General features: G+C 41.6%; 1 pseudogene; it reads right to left on the bottom strand.

Annotated features, from left to right (window-relative positions):
* Positions 1-5,956: 5,956 nt before the first annotated feature.
* LOC146518185 (E3 SUMO-protein ligase ZBED1-like) lies at positions 5,957-7,538 on the bottom strand (annotated as a pseudogene).
* Between the last annotated feature and the right edge of the window lie 1,205 nt (positions 7,539-8,743).

The following is an 8,743-nucleotide window of genomic DNA, read 5'->3' as shown; positions in this document are numbered from 1 at the left end:
TGGTTGCAAAAAGTGAGCCGCCAAGTTTGGTAATGTGCCCACTGAAAAAGGAAACGTCACTCTGGAAAACCCCTTTCAAACCCAGCAGTGAAAAACCTGTAATTGCCTTTTACTGCACTGATGTAGCAGAGTGGCAAAATGTTTTGAAAAACTGAAAAGTGGCTGTAGGTAAAAGCAAAACAGACAATTATGTTGGCCTTTGGTAAACAAAATAATGATTATTTTTAACCTTATATAACAATATGATGTGGCAAAGAGGGAGGTGGCAAAGGCAACAAAGGGCACAAAATGAGTTTCATGTGAGATGCTGAGAAATGAGAGAAAGACTTGTAAGGCAAGACAATGGATGTGATGAAAACTAAAAAGTAAGGCAAGTGTGTAAAGATGGACGGAGTACTTTGAGGAGCTGATGACTGATGAAAATGAGACAGATGGGGGAAAGTCATTGAATGGAATTTGTTTTTAATGCATGAGATCAGCATATATGCATTTGTTTTATTTACCAGATAAACATAGCAACGACCTTAGAATTAAAAAATAATCCAACAAATCATCACATTTCTAAAGTGCTAAAGTTCATAGTCAATATTATGAAAAAAAACCTTTTTAAACTATTGCAAAATGTTAAGTTTAAAAATAAACCAGTTATACAGTAAAATGCATATTTTACCATATTTTTAAATTATTTTTAATTAGAAAAGCACCTGCTAGATAAAGATCACTTTCTGGAAGGTGTATTCTGAACACATTTGGAGCACACATTGGATCAAAAGACAAATAAATCAGAATCTTCTTGAAGAAATTCTAATTAAAGCCAAACACCATGCAGTGACTGTAGTTTAATACATTGAGATTTTTAGTAGATATGGTATAAATTTGAACATGATGATGTCACTTCGTTCTCGAGTTATCACATTCAAAAAATTTGGCTGTCCATGCTGCCAACTGCCTGCCAGCCCGGCAGAGTGACAGCTATACGCCATCAGCGTGTTACAGCTGAGGGCTACAAAGTATTAAGCTAAATAAATGTCCTCCTATGGTGGATTACTATATATCAACTTAGAAAACAGCCTGCTTTGATGATGGACTTTTTTTTTCCTGCAAGATGTCACAGATAGTATCACGATGCAAAGCTGTAATTCAGCAAAATGAAAGAAAAAGCTGCACAACTAACCTCTGTAGGGAATTGTGATGTCAGCTATCAGGGAGTCTCCCAATACTTTGAATTGGTTCACTGCTTTTTTATTCTGTAACATAACACAATGCTGTTTGGCTTGATGAAAAACTGGAACAGAATGGATTACTGTCACATGGAGAATTGTGAGTACTGTAACAGGATGAGTGTCAGGAGTCCTGAATGTCAGTATCAGATTTAAATGATGTTCACGCTGTGGACTGTTTCAAAATGCAACAGTAAATATCAAAGAGAGAGAAAAAAATTTATACCTACCAGAGATGATTTTTATTATTTATTTATTTTACCAGGGGCAGGCATGTGTAGACAAAATGGTGGGATTTTCCCCTGGGCGAATAGCGCCCTGGTTGCAAGTGTTAGACAATGTCAGAGTCTACTGCCTTCAAGTCCACATGCAACTCTAACCACACCACAATAACAATTCCTAGGTGCGTGTGTGTCATTATGTTTAGGACCTATCCATCATGTGTCCCACTAGATGTGGTTATCTATCATGTAATATGGTGTTAAAGAGAGAAAAATGTTCACCCTTTTGCTACATTCTTCTTTCCCCCAAGGCAGCCAAAACACATGCACACACACAAACACACACACACATTTTTACTCTCACTCACTAAATCGCCTCCTGAAATGAATCATGGGATGTCAAATGAGACCCACCACAATCAGTCAACCTGCTTAACAACCCAGAGGGAGCACAGGGAAGGTGGGCTTCTAGTAACAGAAATGCACACAAACTGACACACTTTCATGATACACATAATAATGACAATGTTGCCACACACTTTAAAACACGCCCACATGCAGACAAGCAGTATCATGTTCCCTTTAACACACAATTATTCATTTTCATCTCGTTGTCTTGGTCTCTTTTCTATTTTCTCTTACTCTCTCTTCCAGCACACACACACAGTTTGTGTATCTGATGGCAGTAGAGGTTTCAGCAAGCTGCAGATGCTGAGATGAGTTCCCTGCTCTAATTGAATAATAAGGAAGCAGCTCAGGAGGGAAATCATAGCAAACAACAGGAAGTGCAGACAGAAGTATGGTGTGTGTGTATGAATATCTACAGAGCATCCTGTTTCATTTTGCATTTAAACAAAATGCAGTACATGTTATAGCCTATATATTATATTATTAGAGTGCACCTGGAATTTTTCACTTGCAGTTGCTTTTTGGAATACCATGACATGCTCAACATAACAGGCTTTACCATTAGTTATGTTGCCCTTGTAGGTATTTGTGCCCAGTCTGAGACTTGCATATTAAGTAAATGCCGGGATGGTTTGATCTGATTCTTACATTTTTGTTTTTTTTACATTTATTCCTTTTTTTCCTGGAAAACACTGAAAAGTCCCTGATAGCATGAAATGATCATAGAAGATCTCTGAACTTATAACCTGTAGTAGCTGAAAACCTCAATAGCAATAATAACTCAAGTTTCTCAGATATTCAGATTTTTCTTGAAGGTAGAAGTTAAAACTTTATTAATTCCCTAAAAAAAAATCTATTTTTTACACTTTACCTATCCTAAGTATTATGAGGGGTGGACAGCCTTGCATGGCACCTGGGAACCAACTCTAGTTCTAAGCCTTTGCTTTGGTCAAGGATGCTTTGAAGGATAATTAACCTATCATATTTTTGATGGTGGGAGAAACCATAGCTCCCAGCGGAGCCTTTGAGGCAACAGTATAATCTATTGAACCACTGTGCTGTTTCTGCCACTCTGATACAACAATCAAGGCTTAAAGGGGAGACTGTGCTTCTAGAGCGCTGGTTATCTGTGAAGGTTCTCAGTCATCCAGGTCATCGTAGTCTAAGGAGCTTGGAAAGAAAAGCATCTGGACTTCTTTAAGTTGCTTGAAGACGTTTCACCTCTCATCCGAGAAGCTTCTTCAGTTCTAGGGTCAAATGGTGGAGAGTCCCAGATTTAAACCCTGTGGGAGTATCCCCCCAAAGAGGGACAAAGGACCAGGTAAAGGGTCATCACGGGGTTCTTTGTTTATTTCCTTTACAGTGACCACTTCAATCACTGAAAAGCACTTTGGAATGACAGTTTGGAGAACTATATTATCACAATTTTCTTTTGTGTTTAGAAAAGTATAGAAAGCTTTCATTATATTTACTGTTTTCTCTAAAATCAATACATTTTTTTTCTCATGCCTCCTACCTCATCTTTGCATTTTCCTTTTCTCATACTTATTCTTTTTCTTCTTCTGTTCTCTCTCCTTCACTGTAATTCATATAGTCTGCTCAAATAAATTACAGGAACTCTTTTTAATCGGAGTATAGGATCAAGTCAATTAAACTCGTGTGCTATTGATCTAGTCAAGTAAGTAGTGTAAGGGGTTGTTAAATCAGTTTCTGCTTGGTGTTAATGAAATCCGCAACAGGGTCACTAGAGGAGCTACAATGAGATAACCCCGGAAACAGGAATGATTTTGTAGGGGCAGGATATTGACCATTTTCTTTCCGGGGTTGCCAGTTCACAATTTTGCATTTGGCTAAGGTCAGAGTCTCTGCTGGTAACTTAAGGTAATACCTGGACCCAACAGAGGTAGCCCAACTCCACCGGGATGGCACATCAATATGTGCCATTGCCAGAAGGTTTGCTGTGCCTCCCAGCACAGCCTCAAGAGCATGGAGGAGATTCCACGAGACACTTTGTAACAGCGGTCTGGCGAGGAAGGAGCGGCTAGCAGGTCCAGCGAGCGTGTGGTGTGGGGGTTAGCAGCCATCCTCCTCACTCCTCGTGTCTGCGTGGGACGCCATTTTAAAAGTGTGGAAACAACTCGCTCCCACAAAAGTTATGGCGAAGTGAAAAGAGCGTTCACACACAGTACCTAAGCGCATATATCAGTCAGACCGAGAGCGTCCACGCACACTCTGATGCTTCAATGCTTTACACAAAACAACACGTCCCTCTGAATAAACACTGAGTCAAAGTCACTGCAGCATTAGCCTTAGCTTTAGCGCCGCCGATGTCGTAACGGTCCAACAGCACTGAGTTGGCGGTCCGACAGTTACGGAGTACTCTCCCTCGGCAGGCGAGTGTGTCAAGCGATGGGTCGGCGCTCTTCCGTGCCTGCAAATATCGTTGAAATCGTGGGGAGTCGGCTCCTTCACGGGGTTCTATCGTCCCGGCAAATACAGCCAGACGAAGAGAAAAAAACACGCCACCTCAGCCGAAGTGTCGATCGTTGAAAAACACGGGAAAAATATCCGAGCCCACCGTCTGTTGGTCCGGATGACGATGAAGATCCAGAGAACAATGTTCGGGCGCCACTTTGTAACAGCGGTCTGGCGAGGAAGGAGCGGCTAGCAGGTCCAGCGAGCGTGTGGTGTGGGGGTTAGCTGAATAACCCGAAGCCAGTCGGTTAAATCCAATAACAGACCTTTATTCGCCGTCAGCAACATTACACTTTATAATGCCAGGTCTCCTCGGCTGTACTCGTCCGCGCATGTATTGGTATCGCCAGCGCCAGCTTGCTACAACAGAAAGGTGTTTTTTGGAGAATGGAACACGAGCAGCATGGAATGGCTGCCGCTAACAACACACACCCACTAGGAGACCCCCATAGCTACTACAATAGTTGGGCAACCCCCCCTAGTGGTGCTATAACCCAAAAGGGTTGTTACAAGTTACTCTAGGAGAGCTGGACAGGGCTGTAGAAGTGGAGGCCCTTAGCCCATGAGCAGGACTAGTATCTGATCCTTTGTGAAAGGAGGAACAGGAACACTGCCAGAGCTAAAAAAAAAAAAAAAAAAAAAAAAAAGACCTCCAGTAAGCCACTGCTGTAAATGTCTCTGACCAAACAATCAGAAAATCAGACTTCTTGAGGGTGACCTGAGGACCCAACATCCTCTATTGCCCCTGTACTCACTGCCTGGCACCATGGAGCCCAACAGTATCATAGGGTACTAGAATTGGCAGGTCCACCCCTGGTGCCCTGTACTTTTCATAGATGACAGCAAGTTCACTTTGAGAACATGTGACAGACATGAAAGGGTCTGCAGAAGCCTTGGAGAATGTTATACTGCCATAACATTGTTCAGCATGATTGGTTTGGTGGTGGGTCAGTGCTGGTCTGGGGAGGCATATCCATGGCCGGATGCAGAGACCTCTACAGGCTACAGCACAATGACTGTCATTAAGTATTGGGATTAAATCTTCGGACCCACTGTCAGACTGGCACAGTGGGTTCTGGGTTTCTCCTGGTCCACAACAACGCCTGGCCTCATGTAGCCCGAGTATGCATCAGTTCTGGAGGATGAAGGAATTGATACCATTGACTGGCCCTACACTCGCCTGACCCTAAAGCCAATAGAACTCCTCTGATACGTTATGTTTTGGTCCATTTGACGCCATCAGGTTGAAACTCTGACTGTCGAGAAGTCCAGTGATGCCCTGATGTTCTTAGGCATGTGTACACATGAGGGCCAAACACACTACTGAGTACCATTTTGAGTTGCTGCAATGAAATTTCAGCAATTTCACCTTGATTTTTGTGGTTTCTGAATAGGGCTAGGCGATATGGCCTAAAATTTATATCGCGATATAATTTGAAGCACGTGTGGTAACGATATATATTGCGATATATTAAAACTGACTCACATGCCAGATACAGTCCCGAATAATAAACACACTTCAAAAAAGTACAGAATGCCATTTTAAAGAACATTTATTGTCAAAACTTTTATAAAAAAAAATGTATAAATTACAAAACTTTTCAACTTTTTCCAAACAACGTAACACAAAATTCTTAAATAACAAATAAAAATGACAATAAATGTGCAAACATTTTTGAATAAGTAAAATATCAGTAAAACACAAAATGCTAAATTGTGCAAAATGTTAATAAATAAACAATAAAATTTCCCCTGCTGTCCTGATTACATTTTATATTGCACAAAAAACAAAGATGCATATCTGAACTGAAAACCCTTCAAGTTTAACAGGTTTCTTTTCTGTTAAATATAGAACAACAAATTTCAAACTTACAATATGTATTGGATATACAACACAACATCAGTATTTATGGTTCTTGCATGCAGGACCATAAACTAACTTTCTTGCACATTAGAGGTTGTTCGCCAGGAACACAAGTTTGTCAACAGTCTCTGGCTTTAGTGCAGATCGGTGGCATGTTACTATGTTGCCACTGGTGCTGAATTCCTTTCTGAGGGGGCCCTCGTGGCAGGAATGCAGAGGTATTTCCTGGCTAAGCTAGCCACCCTGGGAAAATTAGCCTGGTGCAGCCTCCACCAATCCAGTGGGTCAGCTTCTCCGTCAACATCCAGTGCCTGCAGGTAACTCTTAAGCTCAATTTCAATCACTTCTCTGTCAGTGAGGGCAGTTGGGCCAGGCTGAGAAGATGCCTTTTTGAAAAAGCTGCCCAGACTTCTTTTATTCCTCTTGGGTTCTTTCTGGGTTTCTCCAGCAGTGCTTGTGTGTGATGGTGGTGACTCAGACACAGCTTGCGCCTCTGGCAGTGATTGAATTTCTGCTGTTGCTTTTGTTAAGATGAACTCTCTTCGGTCATCAGCTATATATGATGATCTGAAGAGTGGGTCGACAAAGGAGACCATATCCAGGAGGTCATCAGTTGCAGGGTCTGAGTATTTCTCATTTAAATACTTGAGGATGGCACTCTTCATGCCCTTTGTCGGTTCTGTGTCTTCATCAGCTAGAGGAAGAACTGTGTTATTTAGAAGGTGGAGCACAGGTTTGACATACGAAACACTAACATATTCTTCTCCAGACAGAGCATCTGTGAACTCCATCAGTTGATTGAGTGTCTTGTTCACAGACTCTAACACGTCAATGTCCTGCCAAGTTGGTACCAGGTGCCTGGTTTTTCTGTCTGGCTTCAGTACCTGTGATATGGCCTTCTCCTGTTCAAGTACCCGCTGAATCATCTGTTGTCGAGACCCCCATCTTGTTGGCGTTTCAGTGATTAGGCGGTGAGGAGACAGGTTTAGCTCAGCCTGGGCATTAGCCATTTCTCTCTTCCTTTTCCAAGTGTAAGAAAAGGCACTCACTATTTTCTTGCACTTGCCAATTGCACGTTCAACACAGGCGTCTTTCATGCTTCTCTCTAAGGACAAAATTGGAAGATATTATTATTAGTCCCGTTACACATCCACAAGATAACAAAACATCTGTACAAACACATCGTCAACAAATACCATATATACAAATACCACTGGTATTTATCTAATCCTAGATAAGACTGAATTAATTATTTTATTTGATGATTAAAAACACCACACCATACCTAGTCATTAATATGTAGTATTACTAATATAGAATGTTAGAAGTAATTATATACTGTATAATGATGTAATAATAACACACGCATTCTATGTGTGCGCATGTTTGAGAAACCCTGTGATGGGTCACATATAATCAGGGGTTGATTTTATTTTTTTTGCTTTAGAACTCTAATGAGTACCTACATAAATTGGTACGCACCAAAATTAAAAATGTTTTATGTATTTCAGCCATGTTGGGAAGTGCGCACCGGGCTTCTGGTCTCAGTCGTAAATTAGGTACGCATTTGCACAGTAAAGCCTGAAGCATTTTGCACACCACTTATGCGCATATTATTGAACTAGGACTAAAAGAAACGTTTAACTTACCGATGGCGAGGTGGAGCCTGTGGCCGAAGCACTGCAGTCTTGTCCAACCGCTCAGTTCCACTGCTTTCACGATATTTGCACCATTGTCGGTGGTTATGCAGACTTGAAATTCTTCTATCAGTCCTCATGACTCCAGCGCTTCCTCCTGAGATATTTGTTCACCTGTGTGATCCTTGGGGAAATAAGATGTCTGTAGACATCTGCCGCACAACTTCCACTCTTCGTTGATGAAGTGGACTGTGAGACTAATGTAAGGCTCCATTGTGCAACTCGACCACAAGTCCGTAGTAGTTGCATAGTGTTTTATGCTCCGGAGTTCTTTCTTCACTTGCTTGTGGACTTGGTCAAACAGTTGGGGTATTTCAGTTTGGCTAAAACGTTTCCGGTCAGGTACGTCGTAATGTGGATCAAGTGTTTTAACCATGTTCTTAAAGCCGCTTTAGTGTTTTAACCATGTTCTTAAAGCCGCTTTTCTCCACTGTGAGAAACGGCACCTTGCACAAGTACACTGTTATGGCATTTATGATGTCAATCCACCGCTGACTCGTTTTGGCATACGGAGTGCCTTTGGAAAAGGTTTGGAAAATATTGGTCTGCTGGCATCTAAGGTCACCTTTTTTATTTCCACTCGACTGATTGGGCGTTTGTGCAGTGCACAGTTTTTGGCTTTCCTGGTACTCCAAATGTGCTTAGTCTTGAGGTGATAAAACAAATTACTGGTATTTCCTGTCTTTGAAATCACTGTCGCTCGGCATACTTTGCAGATTATATTTTTCTGCTCAGTATCTGACTGCCTAAAACCAAACCAGTTCCATATGACCGACGTCGCACCGGTCTTTTTTACGAGCACCTCCTCATCACGTGTAAGCTCCATGCTTGCTGCCATGTTTTTGCCCAAAACAGGCG

This window comes from Neolamprologus multifasciatus, chromosome 5 (genome assembly GCF_963576455.1).
Source record: "Neolamprologus multifasciatus chromosome 5, fNeoMul1.2, whole genome shotgun sequence".
Classification (NCBI taxonomy): domain Eukaryota; kingdom Metazoa; phylum Chordata; class Actinopteri; order Cichliformes; family Cichlidae; genus Neolamprologus; species Neolamprologus multifasciatus.
The sequence above is the reverse complement of the archived record's forward strand: the minus strand, read 5'-3'. Positions and strand labels throughout refer to the sequence as shown.